Source organism: Petromyzon marinus, chromosome 3 (assembly GCF_048934315.1).
Source record: "Petromyzon marinus isolate PM22_M1 ecotype Great Lakes invasive population chromosome 3, UKy_Petmar_22M1.pri1.0, whole genome shotgun sequence".
Taxonomy (NCBI): Eukaryota; Metazoa; Chordata; class Hyperoartia; order Petromyzontiformes; family Petromyzontidae; genus Petromyzon; species Petromyzon marinus.
Window position 1 is genome coordinate 1,937,078 of NC_133669.1, and position 23,537 is coordinate 1,960,614.

The window sequence follows — 23,537 nt, forward strand, 5'->3', positions numbered from 1 at the left end:
TGATGAAGGCCGCTTGTGTTGTGGCCGAAACGTCGTGATTTTTGTTATTTTATTTTTTACCCACGTGACTTTACCCAATAGAACCAAAGAGTTTGGATCCTAGCAGTCACGAAAGCTTTAAATCTAGAAGTTCACGTATGTAGAAATACAATAAAATTATATTTAAACAAAAAACAATCACGACGTTTCGATCACAACGCAAGCGATCTTCATCAGGTGTCAAGAACAAATCACGGAGGTAAATACAACAAAAAGATGAGAGACGAGAATTCACCAAACCTGAAAAAACATTATGTGAAGCACATCCAGGCAGGCCAACAACACAGTTAGACACTTCCTGGCGGACCACGAATTTCAGAAGTGTTAAATTTCGTGTTCAACCTTGGGATTGCACATACCAGCATAGATAGAATGAAAAATACGAGGTACAGGGTCAGTAGAAATACATATACAAGTCTACCAAGAGGTAAGGAGGGAGGAAAGACGGACAGGGAGGCAGAGAGAGGGGGGGGGATGAACAGAAGCTTAAATAGGAAATGCGGTTGGAGGGGGGGAGGGGCGAGAGCGGCAGCTCAAACACGCACATCTTACAAAACGGCAGTCACGAAAGCTTTAATACTTTATTATTCGTGGAGATGTCCATGCTAACTCTGGAGACCCAAGTTATTGCGCAGGAACGCGTGTGTGTAGTAGATGGACGGACAACCCCAGGGGTCAGAGACAGTGAGCCGGCACCGCTGAGATCCTGAGTCCAAGTCTGACTCGACGGCGTTCTCGGGCGTAGCGAGTTCATGATGGTCTCCGCCCGGTCACCAAGGACTGTAAAATAAAAATAATAACATTCACGTCATCTCACTGAACCCTTCACCTCCCCCTCTTCACCAACCTGCACGTGACCAGCGTGGTGAAGTGTGGCCTAAACAACAACAACCTACAAGACCGATACCGCGTGGGGGCGGGGGTCCAATCAGAAGTGAATTTAACAAAACGGCGCTGTGGATGTGTGTGTGTATATATCTTGATGTGTTTATAATAAAGGACGAGCTCTGGTTGTGAGGATGACGCGGTGCTGTTCTCGGTGCTGAGTGGGGCCACGGCATGGCGAGTCTGCGTCTCGCTTTTTGTCTGCCCCTGGGGGCCGGCGGGCCTCGCCAGCCCCCGGCTCAGAGGCTCCGCATCCAGCGGCTCAGCGCGGAGCAGACAGAGATCGAGGCACCGACAGAGGCGCCCACTGTAGCTCCTCCATAGCCAGAATGTCCACCACTGGCTCCACCACAACGCCCCCCTCCTGCTTCAGCCTGTAGAGGGGAGGCACCACGGCATGCAGCATGCCCGTGTCTCGCGTGAGCGGTGCAGACGAGTGTAGTGCGACCCGTCACCACCCACGTGTCCCGCATTGCTCTGGCTGTGATTTGCGCGTATGGGCGCCGAGTAGAGCTATATGGGTCACGTAGTCGCTTTCATTGTACAGAAATCTCTCCCCAATTCCCCCGTCTCTCACCTCTCCCATCCCTGTTCTCCCCTCTCCTATCTTTCATTCTCTCTCCCCCCACTGTCTCTCCTGTCACTTCCCTCGACCGCTCTCTCCTATCCCTTTGCCCTGCTACCCCCTCTTCTTTCTCTCCCCTTTCACATCGCTTCTCTCTCTCTTCTCTCTCTCTCTCCATGTCTTCTCTCTCTCTTATCCCTCTCTCCATGTCTTCTCTCTCTTCCCTCTCTCTCCATGTCTTATCTCTCTCTTCTCTCTCTCCATGTCTTCTCTCTCTCTTATCCCTCTCTCCATGTCTTCTCTCTCTTATCCCTCTCTCCATGTCTTCTCTCTCTTATCCCTCTCTCCATGTCTTCTCTCTCTCTCTCCATGTCTTCTCTCTCTTCTCTCTCCATGTCTTCTATCTCTCTTATCCCTCTCTCCATGTCTTCTCTCTCTCTCCATGTCTTCTCTCTCTCTCCATGTCTTCTCCGCTCTCTCCTCTCGCCCTTTCCAATCTTTTAACGCTCCTCTCGCTTCTTGTCCCCCCCTTCCTCTCTCCCCTGTCTCCCCTCTCCCCACCATATCCCTCTCCGCTCCCTTCTCCCCCGTCTCCATCTATGCTTTCTCCTCTCTTACCCTATCTCCCCCCCCCCCCCCCGTGTCACCCCCTCCTCCCCCGTGTCTGCCATCTCCCGTCTATTGCCCTCTCTCCCTCGCTCTCTCCCCTCTCTCCCTTGAGACATCAATGCCGAGCGAGACGCGGCGAGGCTGCGTGTCGACGCCTTTCGCGTCTCGGCTCCGTGAGCCTGGGCGCCGAGCGAGACGCACGGGGACACGCGAGGAGACGCACGGAGACACGCGAGCGAGACACGGGGACACAGAGGCACTCGGACAAGAACACACACTGGACGGGTAAGTCTAGACTGCCATGACCTACATTCCATATCAAAATGCCCTATAGTCTATACAGTACAGCAATGCCCTATGGTATATCCTGTAATACCCATAGAGTGTATCCTACAATGGCAAATATAGTCTATACTATAATGCCCTGTAGTATATTCGAAAAGCCCTCTGGTATTTCGGAAATGCCCTATAGTCGATACTAAAATGCCCTCATAGGCAAGGCTACGTTTCTCTTTGCCCATTGGCCAGGTCGCTGGTAGATTGGAATAGGGAGCACGTGATTAGTAGCCACAGCCATCATAAAAGACATGAATCCTGGATGTGGTGTACCGGGTGTGCGAATTATTTCCGGGTCACCGACCCGAACAGAGCCGACTCAAATGAATCCCTTCCTACAGCCGACACCACAATGCCCTCGTGTGTTTAATCATCGGTGTGTGTGTTTTTTTGTATGCAGCCTTATCCGTGCAAGTTGCATCTCCGATTAGCGCGTTCGGCTACGTGCTAAGAGTGCGAAAGAATTTCAACGTGCATGCATCACAACGGTGTACGATCTGCAACGCGCGGAGGTGCTGCGTTGTGTCGTGGCGCTTCCAGCCAATTGATAGTGGAGCGATCGATGGACGTGGCATGAAACGGGTACACCCTGAGAACCGCCACGCGTGCCTCGGTGGGACATCACTCGGTCCCATACGCAGCGGCGCAGGCAGGGATTAGTCCACACTTGCTGTTCCGCCTGCTCCTGGCAAGCCAGCGTACGGCAGGCACCTCCATCGAGGCCCACGGGAAGGGAGCTTCGCTCTCATCTGCGTGTGAACCACCAACCCTTGCTGCTGCTGCTGCATCGACAGCGCTGGGGTTTGTCGCTTGGCCACGTGGCAGTGCTGTGTTGTGAGCGTGTCGTGGACATTCGACTCGTCGCTAATCACGCGCACGCAGCTTCCAACACGGTGATTGGTGCGTGCCCGCCTGCGCACGTGCTCCTGGGGGGCTCGTGAAAGGGGGGCTCAAGAGAGAGAGAGAGACACGGAGAGGAGTCGTCGAGTCAATGCTCATGTCGAGAAACATTGGATGGCCACATTATTAATTTGTTTGCGTGGTTTTGTTCACACACACACACGAAATGACAGGCAAGGGGTTGAGTGGTTTCACTCATAGGGCAAGATCACGTTCTGCCTTGCTTGAAGTCTGATGATCGTCACTCACGACTCGATATCCGTGTCGTTCGCCTCCGAGTGCGACGCCGAAGCCGTTAGAAAGCGAGCGAACAAAGACCGCTTTACTTGTCACGAGTTGTTTGTATCTACAGTAGAGTGATCGTGGCTTGCTGATGATCGCTAATAAACGTGGGGGGAAAAAAACCTTGGCCTGTGTCGTCACGGTGTTCTAAATGGTAAATGTTGACATTGAAGGAAAAGTCTAAACAAAACTCATCATCATGATCACGAGCATCGTCTTGTTGTTGTTGCACGGTTTGACACCCAGTGTTAACTGTCCTTTGATTGTGTTGTGCGCACGTATGTGTGCACGTGTGTGTGCACGATGTGTGTGCACGAGAGTGTGCACGTGTGTGTGCACGTGTGTGTGCACGAGAGTGTGCACGTGTGTGTGCACGATGTGTGTGCACGTGTGTGTGCACGAGAGTGCACGTGTCTGTGTGGGGAGCGGTAGTGTAGTGGTTAGCGCTACTCTGCGCTACGAACTCAGCGACCCGAGTTCTATTCCCGCTCACGGCCAACACCAGTGACAATTATCTGAACCGGGCATGGGCCACCCCTAGGTCGACTCAGCCTCAAATGTGTACCTGGTGCGGTGTGTAAAAAGGCGGCCGGGAGTGGTGTTGGCCAGCCACCCCCTCGTGTGCCGTGTTGGCTATACGGGGGGGTCTTTGTAAATATACTGCACGTGAATGTTGTGTTAGCATATATATTGCACGTATTTAATTCATAAGAGCATTCATATGTACACATTGCATATATATAGCAGATATACATGTTGTGTGTCTGCGATTTGTGTATACGTGTCCACGTGCCTATGTGTGTTTGTCTTTGTCGTGTGTGTGTGTTTGCTTATTGTGTGTTAATGCTTATACGTATATATGTACCTCTGTGTATAAATGTCGATTGTGGCTATTGTGTGTGTGTGTGCCTAGATGTGTGCCCATTAAATGCACAAAGAGGAGCAGGGGACCTGGGTTCGAATCGCGGCCACTGCCAACGTCAGTGACCAAGGGTATATTAACCGCTTCTGAGCCTCCCTTTCCTAATTCGACTCAATCTTCAAATTAGGATCTGATAATAATCTGTGCAGACATAAGCACTGGGGAGACAACGGTGGCCGGGAGTGGTTCTGGCCGCACCACTCACTCGTGCGGCGTACCCCTCTTTATAGGTGCTCGCTAACAGCACTCGCCCCAACAGTCGGTGTAGGCTATCCGGGGGACCTTTGTCTTTGTGTGTGTCTAAGGGGCACTCGATGCGTTTCCGGATGGCGCTTACACCTCCCCCCAATTCACACTCGCCTCTACATAAAACCACAACATCCACTCTATTCGATTCATCATCATGAGCCTTGGTCTCTCCACTGCTGGACGAAAGTCTCCCCATGCCCTCGCCCCCCCCCTCCGCCACGACGCTGCGATGCCGCAATCCGTCTCGCTCCTGTGCACGAGCCGATTGCATCGATCCGTCTCCGCAGGGGTCGCCCTCTCGGGCGCATGCTCAGACACGAAGACAAAAAGATCCCCCGTGTAGCTGTTGGGGTAACCACCGTTAGCGAGCACCTATGAAGGCCATCGTGGTACCACGACCTGCCGCCTTTGTCTCCCACGTGCCGATGTTTACACATGGTACTCACCTGAGTCGACCTAGGGGAGGCTCAGGATCGGCTCTTATATCTATCACTCATATTGGCCGTGAGCGGTAATCGAACCGGGGTGGTCGGTTTCGGATGGGCAGCGCTACACTGCCGCTCCCCACTATTGTACATGCGTATGCGCAGGTTCACGCACATACACACCTGCACAGACACACCTGAAGCGTCCACACCACGTGCGCGTTAATTATTGGGTGAGTAGCTTATGGACTAATTGATCACGAAGCGATTAAGATTGAGGTGTTGCCGGTACGCGTTGTAGTAGGAGTAGGAGGGTATCTGCTGCTTCACACTCTGTGGTATTTGGGCCGCGAATTTCAGGTAGGCGGTGATTTTCACGGAATGTTGACGATTTCCATCTGTGAGGTCCGTACCTTCCCCGTGAATTTGTCCGTTTTATTGTCTTCGTGACGAATACAAATTATTTACTCGTCGTATGGTCAGCGATTTACGCAAAATCTCTGCGCGCAAAAAGATGTGAGACCTGAAGAATTGAATACCGGCAGGGCATTAAAAGGCAAATGCCAGTGAATTCCTCGTAAAATATCCGCGATTTACCACGTGGTGAAACTAAAATACATCTTCGTGTTTTCCCTGTGACGTGTAGGTGACGTGCACGTGAAGAGTGATTGATGGTTTTCCGCACGATATTTTTGTGTTTTTGGATAAATTGTAAAAAAATATATTTTCACGTAAAAACGTGACTTTGATTGTGTGACATGCCGGCGATTTCGTCATTGAGAACTTTCCCTGATTTTTTATCGTGATTATCACCGATATCCACGTGGAGATACAACTCATCGAAGTGAACGTAACGCCAAATGTAAGTTACTTTAACACCAAATGTAAGTTACTTTAACACCAAATGTAAGTTACTTTAACACCAAATGTAAGTTACTTTAACGTCAAATGTAAGTTGCTTTAACACCAAATGTAAGTTACTTTAACACCAAATGTAAGTTACTTTAACGCCAAATGTGAGTTACTTTAACGTCAAATGTAATTTACTTTAACACCAAATGTAAATTACTTTAACACCAAATGTAAGTTACTTTAACACCAAATGTAAGTTACTTTAACACCAAATGTAAGTTACTTTAACACCAAATGTAAGTTACTTTAACACCAAATCTAATTTACTTTAACGTCAAATGTAAGTTACTTTAACACCAAATGTAAGTTACTTTAACGTCAAATGTAAGTTACTTTAACACCAAATGTAAGTTACTTTAACACCAAATGGAAGTTACTTTAACACCAAATGTAAGTGACTTTAACACCAAATGTAAGTTACTTTAACACCAAATGTAAGTAACTTTAACACCAAATGTAAGTTACTTTAACGTCAAATGTAAGTTACTGTAACGCCAAATGTAAGTTACTTTAACACCACATGTAAGTTACTTTAACACCAAATGTAAGTTACTTTAACAACAAATGTAAGTTACTTTAACGTCAAATGTAAGTTACTTTAACACCAAATGTAAGTTACTTTAACACCAAATGTAAGTTACTTTAACACCAAATGTAAGTGACTTTAACACCAAATGTAAGTTACTTTAACACCAAATGTAAGTAACTTTAACAACAAATGTAAGTTACTTTAACGTCAAATGTAAGTTACTTTAACGTCAAATGTAAGTTACTTTAACGTCAAATGTAAGTTATTTTAACACCAAATGTAAGTTACTTTAACACCAAATGTAAGTTACTTTAACACCAAATGTAAGTTACTTTAACACCAAATGTAAGTTACTTTAACACCAAATGCAAGTTACTTTAACGTCAAATGTAAGTTACTTTAACGTCAAATGTAAGTTACTTTAACGTCAAATGTAAGTTACTTTAACGTCAAATGTAAGTTACTTTAACACCAAATGTAAGTTACTTTAACACCAAATGTGAGTTACTTTAACACCAAATGTAAGCTACTTTAACACCAAATGTGAGTTACTTTAACACCAAATGTAAGTTACTTTAACACCAAATGTAAGTTACTTTAACACCAAATGTAAGTTACTTTAACACCAAATGTAAGTTACTTTAACACCAAATGTAAGTTACTTTAACACCAAATGTAAGTTACTTTAACGTCAAATGTGAGTTACTTTAACACCAAAAGTAAGTTACTTTAACACCAAATGTAAGTTACTTTAACACCAAATGTAAGTTACTTTAACGTCAAATGTAAGTTACTTTGACGTCAAATGTAAGTTACTTTAACGTCAAATGTAAGTTACTTTAACGTCAAATGTAAGCTACTTTAACACCAAATGTAAGTTACTTTAACACCAAATGTAAGTTACTTTAACACCAAATGTAAGTTACTTTAACACCAAATGTAAGTAACTTTAACACCAAATGTAAGTTACTTTAACACCAAATGTAAGTTACTTTAACGTCAAATGTAAGTTACTGTAACACCAAATGTAAGTTACTTTAACACCAAATGTAAGTAACTTTAACACCAAATGTAAGTTACTTTAACACCAAATGTAAGTTACTTTAACGTCAAATGTAAGTTACTTTAACGTCAAATGTGAGTTACTTTAACACCAAAAGTAAGTTACTTTAACACCAAATGTAAGTTACTTTAACACCAAATGTAAGTTACTTTAACGTCAAATGTAAGTTACTTTAACGTCAAATGTAAGTTACTTTAACGTCAAATGTAAGTTACTTTAACACCAAATGTAAGTTACTTTAACACCAAATGTAAGCTACTTTAACACCAAATGTAAGTTACTTTAACATCAAATGTAAGTTACTTTAACACCAAATGTAAGTTACTTTAACACCAAATGTAAGTTACTTTAACGTCAAATGTGAGTTACTTTAACACCAAAAGTAAGTTACTTTAACACCAAATGTAAGTTACTTTAACACCAAATGTAAGTTACTTTAACGTCAAATGTAAGTTACTTTAACGTCAAATGTAAGTTACTTTAACACCAAATGTAAGTTACTTTAACGCCAAATGTGAGTTACTTGAACACCAAATGTGAGTTACTTGAACACCAAATGTAATTTACTTTAACGTCAAATGTAAGTCTCTTTAACACCAAAAGTAAGTTACTTTAACACCAAATAGAAGTTACTTTAACACCAAATGTGAGTTACTTGAACACCAAATGTGAGTTACTTGAACACCAAATGTGAGTTACTTGAACACCAAATGTAAGTTACTTTAACGTCAAATGTAAGTCTCTTTAACACCAAAAGTAAGTTACTTTAACACCAAATATAAGTTACTTTAACACCAAATGTGAGTTACTTGAACACCAAATGTGAGTTACTTGAACACCAAATGTGAGTTACTTGAACACCAAATGTAAGTTACTTTAACGTCAAATGTAAGTCTCTTTAACACCGAAAGTAAGTTACTTTAACACCAAATATAAGTTACTTTAACACCAAATGTGAGTTACTTGAACACCAAATGTGAGTTACTTGAACACCAAATGTGAGTTACTTGAACACCAAATGTCAGCGATTTTCAGACGAATTGTTAATGATGTCAGCGTGTTTTTCCCCCCACGTACATAGACACACAGTGTATAACACGTGTACTTTTAATGTGCACCTTGCACGTGTGGCCACAGCATGTATCACACGCGCCTTCCCACCTGGCGTGCACACACACGGTGTCGTCACAATCGTCCAAGCCACGGTGTAAACACGCAACTTTATTCGTGTGTTCACAACGACACGAGTCGGGTTCCCGCTTTGGTTTATATACATTAAAACAACGTAACAAGTGAAACTACATGAGTTGAAACTAAATTAAAAAGTTAATTTGGCCAAATGTACTTCTTTATACAAATACCAGGGCACGTTCGCGTTGCTCTCTGCAAAAAAAAAATCATGTTAATTTTCCATCAAGATGCGCGACACTGCAGCATCGACGATGGCTATGTTTGTGTGTGCGGCTCGTGTAATTCACTACGATACGTGATGACATTGATGTCGCGATTGTGCGCTTCCTTACGTGTTAGAAGTTACAAGAAATAGAGTGGAGGCCTCGTGGACACAATTGCCACGTCCCCCTTCCGCACACACACACGCACGCACACGCACGCACGCACACGCGTGCGTGCGTGTGCGTGCGTGTGCACATACGCGTGTCCAACTACGATCCCCGCTCCTCACCAACCCGCATTGACCGGCGTGGTGAAGTATGGCGAGGAGACTAAAAACCCCGCACGACCCCACACGGCGCCGGTCAGACTCCCATCCAGCGGTGGAATGACCACACGGTACACTCGCAATCTGAAACTCGCCAAAATGCAGGCACAGCAGAATAACGTGTGTTCTTCGTGATGTCTGCTTATTTGTATGTACGTGTGTACGTGTGTACGTGTGTACGTGTGTACGTGTGTGTGATGTATCTGTGCGTGCCACGTGTTATATGTACACGTGTACTATAGCTGGGGAGCGGTAGTGTAGTGGTTTGCGCAAGCGCTTCGAACCCGGCCACCCGGGTTTGATTCCCGCTCACGGCCACCAATACAAACGACGATTATCTGAACCAATCCTTGACCTTCCCTAGGTCGACTTAGTCTCAAGTGAGTGCCTAGTGCGGTGTGTAAATATCACCACCAAGGAGACAAAGGCGGCCGGGCGTGGTGCTAGCCACATCACCCCCTCGTGTGCCGTGCCGATCTTCATAGGTGCCCGCTTACAGCACTTGCCCCAAGCAGTCCGTTCTACGCTCCATGGGGGGGTCTTTGTCTTTGTATATATGTGTGTAATGTATCGTTAAACATGCTCGTATTATGTATACGTGTGTGCGTGTCCGTGTGCATGGTGTGATCTTGCTTGTGTGTGTACGTACGTGTGTATGATGTATGTATGCTTGTTGTGTGCATGATCTACATGTGTGTGCGCGCGCGTGTCTCCGTTAGATGTACGGCTTCTCTGCGTTGTGTATGCGTGCACCGAAGCTGGTGTGACGCACGTATGCTTGCCCGTATGATGTGCGTGCCTGTTTCCTCCTACGACATTTACAATGATCGTACTGCTATCGTGACCTGATACACGAGAAATCTTAACATCGTTTCATCCCCTCGGGGCAAACCTCGAGTCGGCGTGTACGGCAGCCGTACGGTCCCGGTAGGTTACGCATGGAGCGTGCGCGCATTGTGTGCAGGCGCGTGCCTCCGTGCACGTCGTCCGCGCGCAGTGTCCGACTCTCTCTGTGTGTGTGTGACCCGAACCACGAGCGTGAATGTGGCCGCGTGGCTCGCTGCTCCGCAGTCGCACGCGTGGGCCGTCGAACGCGACACCGAGAGGCCCAGCCGTTCGCGCCACCGCATTCCTCACTCGATATTGTCCGGTGGGTGGGTGGCTACGCGACAGGGTAGCAGCCGCCACGTCCGGAGCTACGAGACGCTTTGAGCCCTTTGACGTTGCGTGTACGCCGGGTGTGTGAACACGTCCCGAGTCGCTGGCGAGATATGAAGAGGCTGGCAAGTGTCTAGTAGTAGCCACAGCCCACTGTGAGAGGTATACTGGATGCTGTGTACCGGGTGCCGCGTGGGGTGTGACATCTACAAGGAGTCACACGTGACTAGGAGAGAGATGATCTGGGAAGGAGACATGGGAAGGAGCTGGAGAGGAGACAGAGTGTGTAAGGGGCATGCACACGCCGTCCGTAACATGGGGCACGCGGGGCTTACATTCAGCCGGAGCTATCGGAGGCTGAGTTTCGCTGTAAATATTCTCAGCCTACACGTGTACCAGCACACGTGTACCAGCACACGTGTACCAGCCTACACGTGTACCAGCCTACACGTGTATGTATGTTGAACTTCATTCGCTCGGTACGTAGCCAACGGTGCTCATCGGAGGTGGGCGTGTGGATAGCGCACACGTAGTACGCGTGCACGTGGCGAGCATGGCTGGTACGTGTACACGTGTACACACGGGGCGAGGCTCACACACACACACGCGGGGCGATCGTAACAACACGTGGCAAGCACGTGTAAAGAGCACACAGCCTTGTGCATGTATGCAAACACCATCAGCGGTTGCTGAAGAACGGCTCTGTGGTCCTCTCGTCTTAGGTCACCATCACGATTGATGCGAGCGACTGTGAGCGTACAGAGCGAGAGAGCAGCAGCAGCAGCGGTGGTGCAGAGAGAGAGAGACACACAACTGCGGCGCCCTTTCATCTCACTTCTGGCGGTCCATCACATTTTGCTCAAATATATTTCGACGAAGACCTACGAGACAAACGAGAGGGGCCACGGTGCACCTTGGACGTGTGTACACGTGTGTGTGTGTACACGTGTGTGTGTGTACACGTGTGTGTGTGTACACGTGTGTGTGTGTGTACACACATGGGGAGCATGGGGAGCGATAGCTTAGCGGTTAGCGCTACGCTGCGCTATGAACCTGGCGACCCGGGTTCGATTCCCGCTCACGGCCAACACCAGTGACGATTATCAGAACTGGTCCCGGGCCTCCTCTAGGTCGACTCAGCCTCAAATGAGTACCTGGTGCGGTGTATAAAAACATTGCCACTGGGGAGACTAAGGCGGTCGGGCGTGGTGCTGGCCACCCACCCCCTCGTGTACCGTTCCGGCCTTCATAGGTGCTCGCTAACAGCACTTGCCCCTACAGTCTGTTGAGGCTATATGGGGGATCTTTGTTTATCTTTGTTACGTGTGCGTGTCTGCGTGTCGTTCGAAACGGACGCTATAATATTTTCTTACGGTGATAATGATGTTATAATTATGTTGTTGTTAGGCTTTTCTCTTCATTTACAAATTTCATTTCCAGCGTTTGCCGCACACGTGTGCGCAAATACGCGCACACGTGTGTGCACGTGTGCGCACACACGTGCACCGCATGAATAATGCAAGTAAGACTCTATCAGGCTCTGCATTATTAATGTTGGGTAAGGCAATATAGACGACACGACGGATGAGAGGAGCGAACTCTCTCCCCTTACACAAGGCAAAGACAAAGATTTCCCGTGTAGCCTTAACAGAACGTTGAAGCTAGTGCTGTTAGCGAACACCTATGAAGGCCGACACGGCATACGGAGTGGGTGGTTGGCCAACACCAAAGTACGCATCGCACCAGGTACTCATTTGAAGCTGAGTCGACCTAGAAGAGGCCCGGGAACCAGTTCAGATAATCGTCACTGGTGGTGGTCGTGAGCGGGAATCAAACTCGGGTCGTCCGGTTCGTAGCGCCGCGCGCTAACCGCTCCACCGCCGCTCTTACACAAATCACTCCAGCCACACACTCGTGTGTCATTGTTACAGACGTGTGCGGGTATTTGTGTAAGTATGTGTGTAGGTAGGGGGTGGTGGTGGTGGTGTATGTGGAGACAAAGGCGGTCGCGCGTGGTGCTCCTCACAATACCCACCTCGTGTGCCGTGCCGGCATTCAGAGATTGACAGCACTTGCCCCAGCAGTCTGTACATAACACTTGGTAACACAGCACGTGCCCCTACAGCCTGTGTACAGGCTATACGTGGGGGTCTTTGACGATATGTACGTATGTGGCTGTAGGAATATTTGTGGGGAGCGGTGGTGTAGCGGTTAGCGCTACGCTGCGCTATGAACCCGGCGACCCGGGTTCGATTCCCGCTCACGGCCAACATCAGTGACGATTATCTGAACCGGTCCCGAGCCTCCCCTAGGTCGACTCAGCCTAAAATGAGTACCTGGTGCGGTGGATAAAAACATCGCCACTGGAGAGACAAAGGCGGTCGGGTCGGGCGTGGTGCTGGCCACCCACCCCCTCGTGTACCGTTCCGGCCTTCATAGGTGCTCGCTAGCAGCACTTGCCCCTACAGTCTGTTAAGACTATATTTACTATATATTTACGCGATATAACCCAAAAACCTCTATTATGGATGATATTGTTCGCGAAAGCCTACGTGTTAAACTATACGGGGGTCTTTGTTGGTATATTTGTGAGTATAATGTACGGTTATACATTTGTCTATAGGTACGTGTCTGTAGGTACGTGTCTATAGGTACGTGTCTATAGGTACGTGTCTATAGGTATGTTTGATATGGTGTGCGTGTTTTTGCCTGTATAGGTATGTGATTAAGTATGTATCTATATGAATGTGTGATTAGTGTGTGCGTGTATGTTTAAATGTTATAGTAGGAAGTGCGTTATCCTTATCTTGTGTATACTTGTGTGTGTGTATGTGTGTGTATGTGTGTATGTATGTGTGTGTATGTATGTGTGTATGTGTATGTGTGTATATGTGTGTGTATGTGTAGGTGTGTATGTGTGTGCATGTGTGTATGTATGTGTGTGTATGTGTGTATGTGTGTGTGTATGTGTGTGTATGTGTGTATGTATGTGTGTGTATGTGTGTAAGTATGTGTGTGTATTTGTGTATGTGTGTATGTGTGTGTATGTGTGTGTTTGTATGTATGTGTGTGTTTGTATGTATGTGTGTATGTGTATACAGTCGACCCGTGGCACTTGGGTCTGCCCCGTGACCTCCTGCCAGCGGGCGTTCGACACTTCACGTGGCCTCAAGGTGCACATGGCCTGGCACAAGCGTCGTGGTGACGTCACCGCCACTTAGTGGCGAATGGCGGTTGTTGTTGTTTGTATGTATGTGTGTTGTTTTCATAGGTGCTCGCTAACGCACGTGCCCCAACAGTCTGCAACGGTATCTTTGTCGTCGTGCTCTATGTATGTTGAACTTCTTTCGCACCCTACGTAGCCTACCGTGCTAATCGGATTTGCTATGTGTTTGTGTCTGCCTCTCTATTTGTGTGTGTCCCGTAATTTCCGACACGAGGTTAACACTTCCTTAACGAGAGAGACAACAAAACAATTAACGTGGCGGTCATTCTCTCGTTCCGTGGCGACTCGCCTGCACCTCCCGCATCCCGGCAGCTGCAGCAACTGCTGCTGCTGAGACCCTCTGCCCCTGCGTCTTACACACACAAACCTCAGCTCCACACGACACATCGTCTCAAATGCCGCTACCAGAATCCGTACCCGCGCCCGGAGCCGTCCGTCCCTAGGGTACGGCGAATCGGGCGACCGCCCCGAGCCCCGCGCTTTCGAGGGGGGGGGGCGCTTTCACGTCACGGTGTAAGATGTGGTACTTCCAGTTTAGTTTGAATGCGTTGTGGGGGGGGGGGGGCACACGGTGTGTGAGTCGCCCCGGGCCCTAAACCCTCTTATCGACGGTCCTTGCCCGCACCCGTACACAAGATCGCGTCTCCCCCACTCCCGTCACTCCGATCCATCGCTACCGGCTCCCGATCCAACCCCGAATCAATGTCAAGATCGCACGCACCGTGCTCACGTTCGTCCATGGAATCCCTGCCACCTGCCTCTCCCCCCCCCTCTCATCTCACTCTGTCCATGTGTGTAGAGGGTTTGTGTGTAAGTAAAACATTGTCTTAAAATAATTCGAGTATCGATTTCACTGTGGTTAGGCTGCATTGCAATGGTTTATACGTGGCAGTATAGCAGATGTATTGCATCCATCTGCGCGGAGTTTTGACTGTTACCCCCTCGTGTGCGCGATGAGTTTCCTCCAGCTTCTCCGGATGATTTCTCCCACACGAAGCCAAACTTTACATGAATGTAATTGGCCAAACATCCCAAATATAGTTTAACACGTAGGCTTTCGCGACCAATATCATTCATAATACAGGTTTTCCTTTTTGGGTTAAATCGCGTAAATATAAAAGTGTCGTTACACCGACCACCACCCGACACAGCCAATTAGTAAGGTTTGTCACGTAAGCAGAACATGCTACTCGTTACCAGTACAGCACACCGGTGTGTTGGAGAGCAAATCCACAACATTGACAATCCCAAATGTAGCAGGACCCTCCTGACAGAGTCTTGAGACTCATTGATGGCGCTAGTGGTGTGCCCATGGCGTGGTCAAGTACCTTGGCGAGTGTGGCTGATCCACGATGTAACGATGATGTCGCTTCATGGACTGGTGACAGCAATGTGGCAGACGAGAAGACGAATTATTTGAGCGTGAACTTGAACAAGAGGTAGGGAGCCGACAGTTCACGCGGCCGGCTAGACGTCGTCTCAGGGCAGCAGCAGAGAAGGAGCAACCTCTCACTAAGCCAAGGTTGAATTGAGTGCTTTTACAGAGCGCCTTTGTTTGCTGGGGCGAAGAGCACGTGGACAGGAGGGGAGTAGAGTGAGATGAGAGGGGAGAGGCAGGAGAGTGTGTGGAGGGGAGTAGAGTGAGATGAGAGGGGAGGTAGGAGAGTGCGTAGAGGGGAGTGAAGTGAGATGAGAAGGGGGAGGTAGGGGAGAGCGTGAAGGGGAGTGGAGTGACATGAGAGTGAGATGAGAGTGAGATGAGAGATGAGAGTGAGATGAGAGATGAAAGTGAAATGAGAGGAGTAGAGAGAGATGAGAGTGGGATGAAAGATGAGAGTGAGATGAGAGTGAGATGAGAGATGAGAGTGAGATGAGAGTGAGATGAGAGTGAGATGAGAGATGAGAGTGAGATGAGAGATGATAGGAGTAGAGAGAGATGAGAGTGAGATGAGAGTGAGATGAGAGTGAGATGAGAGGGGAGAGTGAGATGAGAGAGAGATGAGAGTGAGATGAGAGTGAGTTGAGAGATGAGAGTGAGATGAAAGTGAGATGAGAGTGAGATGAGAGGGGAGAGTGAGATGAGAGATGAGAGTGAGATGAGAGATGAGAGTGAGATGAGAGTGAGATGAGAGAGAGATGAGACTGAGCTGAGAGATGATAGGAGTAGAGAGAGATGAGAGTGAGATGAGAGATGAGAGTGAGATGAGAGGAGTAGAGAGAGATGAGAGTGAGATGAGAGATGAGAGTGAGATGAGGGGGTGCGTAGGGGATGAGTCCATGGAGGATCTTGAAGAAGACGTGGTGCGACATTAGGATTGGAATGGGAGCCAGCGGAGCGATCCGATAACACTGGTGATGCGCCCTTGTTTATGGGCGCGGGTGATGTGCCTTAGGATCATTCAGAATTTAGAGAGGAGGGCTTTTGGGAGACCGCCGATGCGCGATTTGCGAGGTTCAAGGCAGCATGACCGTACGTAGCCAAGCGTGCGAATCGGGGGTACGGGGGAAGGACAACCACCTACACATAAGTTCTAAACAGATTCGTTTTCAATCTCGGTTTAAAAGTGCATAGCTCTCGTGGCTTCCTAACATCGGTAGGAAGAGCGTTCCAGACGGCCGCAGAAACGCGTCTGAAAGCGCCGCGCGATGCTGTGAGTGCCGCCTTTGTTCGACGGCTTCCCAGAAGCCGCCGCTGCGAGGATGGGAGATCCGCACGGTGTTGTGGCTCATTTGTGGCGAGCACTTTGTGTGCAAATGATGCTGCCATTCACGGGCGAGGGTCTCAGCAGCAGCTCGGGCAAGGAGACGGCGGGAGATGTTTGCGCTGATGGAGGCGTGAGGTCCGGCAGAGCTTTAGGGGTTGAGGGTGAGAGCTCGGGATCAGTGACGGTTCCAAAGGTTTGCGCGTGCGCTCTCTGCTCGCGGAATGCCCGGATTCAGAAGCCGTCCGCTCAAACTGGAGTCGTCCATAGGTGTGGCGGCTTTGCGCGTGAAGAGCACGTCCGCTTGGGCGATGCTTATTTTGGTGGAGAAGGTTCGGATCGGTCCGAGATGGGACCGCGTCAAGGCGCAGAGCGCGGCGGCGTGCGGCAAGGTTGTCGCGTGAGTGGAAGTCAGTGGACGCGCGTCCAATCGTGCGTCTGCCCACGCGGACACGTTGGTTCACGTTGGTTCACGTTGGTTGACGTTGGTAGCCGAGGGCGAGGAGTAGGCACGTCGAGATGAGCAGTGGAGGTGGGGGGGGGTCGAGGTTGGAGGCTCGCGGGGCGCCACCTCGCAGGGGGCTTTCTGCCACGAGGGCCGTCGTCCCCTTGTTTGGTGACGCAGAGGGGAGCGCCTGGAGAGGCAGGGGTGGAGACAGGAGGGCTCGCGGAGGCGACTACAACAGGGGGGGGGGGGGGGGGGTGGGCATGGAAGCGCTCGCGGAGGCCGGAGTGGTCTTTGTTGCGGAAAAAAAGTAGCGGCCGAGGTCCAGGAGAGACATTCACGACCACAGATGGAGGGTCACTGTCCCTTCAGGAGGGCCACGTGAAAGGGCTGCGTTGACACCAGGCACGAGTGCTAATGGTAGTGCACGCAATGCTGTGGTGATGGTGCGGTGCATCGATGGTGGTTGTAATTACAATTTTGGTACATTTAGATTGTTGTTCCATCCCCCGCACCTCCGATTGGCGCGGTTGGCTGTGTACGGTGTGAAAGAAGCTCAACATACCTACGTAATGCACCCATAAATAATTGCAACGTTATCATCACCGTCATCATCTGTCGTGCCGGACGAAGGTCTCCGTGCGCCGTCGTTATCCACCGCGATGTGACATTGCACCCAGCACCTGCCCACGAGCTCCCTCCCATCGTCTTGTCGGGCGCGTTCCCCTCCCCTTAGCTGCCGCTCCGTGCTCAGTCTCGACCACCGGGTCGTGAGGCGCCCTATCCGAGCCTACTCACCGATCTTTAAAGTTGTAATTATTTTGTCTTTCACCCGCGACGGATGTTCTCTATTCCTCGTGCCCCTCCACCTCTCCCTCTCTCTCTCTCTCTGCCTCGCGATGCAATTCCAAGCGTGCGTCGCTCCACGCTCCGATGCGCGTCGTCGTCAAGTTCACGTTCTGCGTTTCTCGCTCACCGACCGTGATCCGTGTCCTAGCGGGCCCTGCTCGGCGCCGAGTGCCCATGGCGAGTGCCACGTGCGCGACCGCAGCGACATCCGCCGCAGTCTGGCCGAACCCGAGCGCAGGTCACACGCGGAATGTTAAACGGCAACCATTTGGTAGAATCGGTTTTCGGTTCCGAAAAGTTGAGGAACCGGTCGTCGTTCCGGGAGGATTTGTGAGTATGAAGCGGGGCTTACCCACGCTTTACCCCACCACACGACGCCTGCTGACCACCCCCCCCCCCCCACCACATTGTTCCAACCACCGCGCCCGGGAGATGGAATGGAACCACTGGGAATCCTCTGGATCCAGCAATTCCGCGTTGCGCGCGGCAGCTCCCTTCGCGTCTCAGTCTGAAAGGTCACACCGCGTTATTTTCAGTGCGAGACATTTCTCTGCGTACTTCAATCCGGTAAACGTCCATAGTCTACCGGGGGGTTCTCGACCCTCCGGCCATGCGGTTGCCGGTAACGCAACATCGATTTGATCGATTTGTTCGATCGGTTTAAACCATTGCGAGGATCCATCAATGCGTCCGCAACAGCGCGACAGGCAGGCTCGGGACTCGAACCGTGGCGCCGTGAAGACAAAACGTCCTCCCAACCAGGTTCATTCCGTCGTGGTCAAGGGCACAGGTCGAGTTTGGGACGGGGGGGGGGTGGTAGCGGGTTTGAGGGGGAGGGGATAGAGGGGGGGGGTGAATTACGGATAGAGACGTAGGGGACGTTGTGAGGATAGTGGGGATCGAGGGGGTAGGCTGCAATAGGGGGCCGGTGGAGGAGAGTAGACACGGGGACACGCGTCTGAAGAGGAGCTCTGCTGGATTATGGGACCATCCTGGCCTCGCAGATCAAGCAATTACATCATCAACGGGGCTCTAATCGGCTTTGCGTGCTCCAATCGGCAGATGCGCTGCGCCCCTTATAATCCGCGCGCCTCCGCTAACCCGATAACCAACACGACGCATAAATTGCAGCGTCGCCCGCGTCCGCGACCAGTTACAGCGGCTGTCCCCGTTACGGCGACGAGGCCCGGCTGGGCCGGACTCAGCCTTGTCGCTCGCCGCAAGAACGCGGTGTGGGAGAGAGAGAGAAGGGAAAAGGGGTAGCGAGAGAAGGAGTCGAGAGAGAGAGAGCGAGAAGGCATCGTAGTCGTATTTGTTTTGTTGAATGGTTCGCGTAGAACGCGCCACGCGACGCGCATTTGGCCTCTCCGACGGTTCTCATTTTTTTATTGGGAGGATGAAGGTGACGACGTCGACGCCTGCGTTGACGGTGATGGTGAGGAGCAGGAGGCGGATGAGCACTGTGAGTCCGCGCTAGGGGTGAGGAAGCGAGGGTTCCAGCGCAGAGGAGGAGGCGGCGGCGGCGGCGCCCCGCTCGGCTCCTCCTCGGCGCGCGGTGCCGTGCCGGGCGCAGTGCCGGGCGCCGCGTCTAGAGCGAGAGGCTCATTTGCATTTGCTGCAGAGCCAGCCAGATGGGTCTGCACCCCCTCCCTACCACCAACACCCAACCCCCACCGCACACCCCGTCTCTCCCCTCTGCGCCCCCTCCCCAAACCATCTCTCCATCCCCCCCCAACTCTCCCGTCAGCGTTCGAACGCTTGCAGCAGTCACCCATATGCCACCCTCCACCCCCCCTGTGCCTCCCTCCCTCCCTCCTCCGCCCCTCTCTCTCTCTGTGATAGCTCCCCCTTATAGACGCGGCTCCCTCCTCCCTTCCTCCTCCTCCTCCCACGCACACAATACCCGCGTCGCTGCCTCCACTCTGCCTCCACTCTCCCCGCAGTCTCCGTGCACAGGCGCGGCGCAGTGGCCGCGCATGCAAGGGGCTGCTGCTTTGTGGTCGCGGCGAGGGTGGCACAGAGATGCGGGAGACGAGCAGGAGGGCGGCGGCTGCGGCTGCTGCTGCTGATGATGATGAAGATGCCGCTGATGCTGAAGCTTCTGCTGCTGCTGATGGCGGGGGTGGTGGTGTTGCTGATGGTGATGATGATGATGCCGGATAGCTGCACACTCAGGTGAGTGTCCAGCTCATCTCACGACGTAGAGAGAGGAACGGAGAACGGTGACAGGGAATGTCACCCGTGGGTGGTGACGCGCAGTGGTCACCCTCATGGTGCCGATTACGGCAATGCCGACGATGATGATGATGATGTTAATGCTGATAATGTGATGATGTTAATGCTGATAACAATGATTATTCTGTTTATATAGATACTGTGGAACATGATGATGACTCTCGTGAAATTATGATGATGATATATCCCCCGTAACTGACGGTCATTGCCATCGTGTTACATTATTGTGATGATGATGGTGATGATGGTGATGATGGTGATGATGGTGATGATGCTTTTTAATTATCGAGCCGCAGCTGCTGTTGCTACTCATAATCGTTCGAATGATGATCCATAATTCAACCGATGATGATTCCAGCCTTTTATGATTCCGTTGTTTAAGAAGATGAGGATGATGTTGATAATGATAACAATTGAGACGATTCGGTTGATGAAAATGATTATTTCTCTGATGATGGTGATACGTCAGCTGTTGCTAATAATGATTGAGCTGGTGATAATTCGGATGTTGAGATATATGATGAGTTTAACGAAAGCAAAGACAACGAGCAATCGAATGATGATTCAATTAATCCGATTGTGGTTCAGTTCATGCGTTTGCTGATTATGATGACGATGGTCAAGATGATGCAGATGATTGAACTATCGATCATCGAGCTGATTGATGATCGTGAGCTCCCCAGACTTGCCTCCCTGTCGTGATCGTGGTGAGTGGTGAGTGAGTGTCGTGTATGTGGTGAGTGATTGTATGGAGCGTGGTGAGTGAGTGGTGAGTATAAGTGAGTGTGGTGAGTGAGTGGTGAGTGGTGGTGAGTGAGTGTGGTGTGTGAGTGATGGTGAGTGAGTGGTGAGCGTGATGAGTGAGTGGTCAGTGTGGTGAGCGAGTGAGTGGTGAGTGAGTGTGGTGAGTGGTGAGTGAGTGGTGAGTGAGTGGTGAGTGAGTGTGGTGAGTGGTGAGTGAGTGTGGTGAGGAGTGAGTGAGGATGGTGAGTGGTGAGTGAGTGTGGTGAGGAGTGAGTGGTGAGTGAGTGTGGTGAGGAGTGAGTGGTGAATGAGTGTGGTGAGTGATGGTGAGTGAGTGTGGCGAGTGGTGAGTGAGTGGTGAGTGAGTGGTGAGTGAGTGTGGTGAGTGTGGTGAGTGAGTGATGGTGAGTGAGTGGTGAGTGCGTGTGGTGAGGAGTGAGTGGTGAGTGAGTGATGGTGAATGAGTGGTGAGTGAGTGGTGAGTGTGGTTAGTGAGTGTGGTGAATGAGTGATGGTGAGTGAGTGGTGAGCGTGATGAGTGAGTGGTCAGTGTGGTGAGCGAGTGGTGAGTGAGTGTGATGGTGAGTGAGTGGTGAGTGATGGTGAGTGAGTGGTGAGTGCGAGCTCAGCTGACTTGGGACTCGCGCTTTGTCTCGGCTCCTCCTACTGTACATGCGCATGGACGCTCCACTCACTCGCCGCCGCCTCCTCCTCATCCTCCTCCCTCCGCCTCCTCTCTCCTCCCTCCTCTCCTCCTCCTTTCTCTCGCTCCTCTCCCTCCTCCACTCTCCTCCTCCCTCCTTTCTCTCGCCGCTCTCTCGCCGAGTCCCTTTCTCAAAGCTCTCTCTCCGTCCTCCTCTCTCCCTTTCTCTCCCCACCTCGCTCCATTCACCGCTCGTCTTGTGTATTTCTCCATCTCCCCATTCATTTTATTTTTCGCTCTCCCCACCTGTCCCCTCTGCTCGCTCTGCCTCTCTCCCTGTACCCTTGTCACGCATATCCGTGCCTCTCCCTTCTGCTCTGTCTTTCTGCGCTGTCTTTCTGCGCTGTCTTTCTCCCCATTTCTCGCTTTCTCTCGTTCGACCTCTCTCCTCTCTCGCGGTGGCTCTCCCCTCATCCGCATTTCCTCATCCCCCCTCTGTCTCCTCCGTCTCTCTTCCGTTCTCTCCGTGATCTCCCTCTGTCATTTAAAACTCCTCTCGCTCCGTCTCTCTTATCGACGCACGCACACACACGCGGCGTTGGTGTCAACAACGTGACCACTCTCATCACACTCGGCCGTCCGCTCTTCGTGTTCACAGCGGACCTTGATTTAATGTGCTACAATTAAGGCACGCGGTGAATGCCAAGAGCGGTGTCGACATCTGCGATGCGTTGTCGTGCATACGTGACCCGTCCGTCTTTGTCTCTCTCTCTGTATCTCTCTCGCGCGCGCGCGCTCACCGCTGCGCGCCGCAGGATGCGTCCCCAGCTTGCGGTGCGCGTGATTTCAGAGCTCACGAATTCAGCCGGCGTTTGTGCTTTTTGCTGCATTGCATAATCGTGGTGAACGCGGCCACGGCGCTGCTAAGAAGAGCGAGCCGAGCTGCGCCCGTTCGTCACGATGGGGGTCGTCGTACCTGGTCAGCTCATCTTCGTGTGTTAAAGAAAATGTATATTTAAATTTGTTATCAATTATTATTATTATCCACCCCCCCAACATCAAACTAGCAAGCCAGTCTGTTGAGGGAGCCTCCCGGTTTCTGCTGGAAGGTTGCGCACAGAGAAACGTGCGCACGCAAAATGCGCAAAGATGCGGGCGCTCGAGTCAACAGCGCCGGTGCGAATCGTACAGCGACTTCGCGTCGGGGCTGTGATGTTTGTTACAAATATTTATTTCCGCCCAACCCCAATCCCCTTTCTCCAATCTTGGGGGAAAAAAAATCTTCACAGGGCTGGGCACTGGCGATGGGCAGTTGCGTGGTAAGTTTCGGAGCATTTTTTGGTGTCGGGTTAAAAGCTCAGATCTTTTTCATGTTGTTGTTGTTGTTGTTATTGTTGTAATGTTTTCGCGTAAACATCGCGAATTGTCCGCGTACAGGCGGACAGGCGGACGTACGGACGAACACCCAGGCAGGCAGATTGAATGTTTCCCCGGCACGGCAATCAGTAGGCGAGCGGCTCCCTTTTGAAAAAAACGGGACAAAAAGCAAAGCGTAATGCATTATTGATGCGGCGGCGCCCACCACACAATGTCCCACGCGTACCACAGTAGCAGCAGCAGCAGCAGCCTTGTTAAAAAGCCGGCTTGCGTGTCAAGGAGTGCGATACGCAGCACATGGCACAATGGAGCGACTCGGGGTGTGATGACACCCCCCCCCCCCCCCCCCCCATCATCATCATCGCGTCCTCAACCCGAACACGTCCACTCGCCCCGACATGTGACAACGCAGTGAGCAGCTGGTGATGATGCCCATGACGATGTTGCCCATGACGATGTTGCGCATGATGATGATGATGATCACAAATTTTGCAAAGCGTCACCGCCCTGCGGTTCGTCTCCACAAAGCCGGTCGCGTTTGTCCTCGCGGTGAAGGGGAAGCCGTGAAACAAGCGAGTGCTGTAAGTCGAGGTGAGAGTCCGATTGTCTGTCTGTGTGCGCGAGAGAGAGAGATCAGTCGGGGCGCATGAGTCGGTGGGGGGAAATTCCACATTCGTGTGGCGGGGAGCTAATAAATGTACACAACGCGACGAGCGCTGATT

The 23,537-nt window shown here is 50.7% G+C and overlaps 1 long non-coding RNA gene across 1 annotated transcript; it reads left to right on the forward strand.

Moving 5' to 3' along the window:
• The first annotated feature begins 852 nt into the window (after window positions 1-852).
• Window positions 853-9,014, forward strand: LOC116951251 (uncharacterized). The gene is made up of 2 exons (XR_004404157.2): window positions 853-2,383; window positions 2,835-9,014. It is a non-coding gene; the product is annotated as an uncharacterized LOC116951251 (long non-coding RNA).
• The last annotated feature ends 14,523 nt before the right edge of the window (window positions 9,015-23,537 follow it).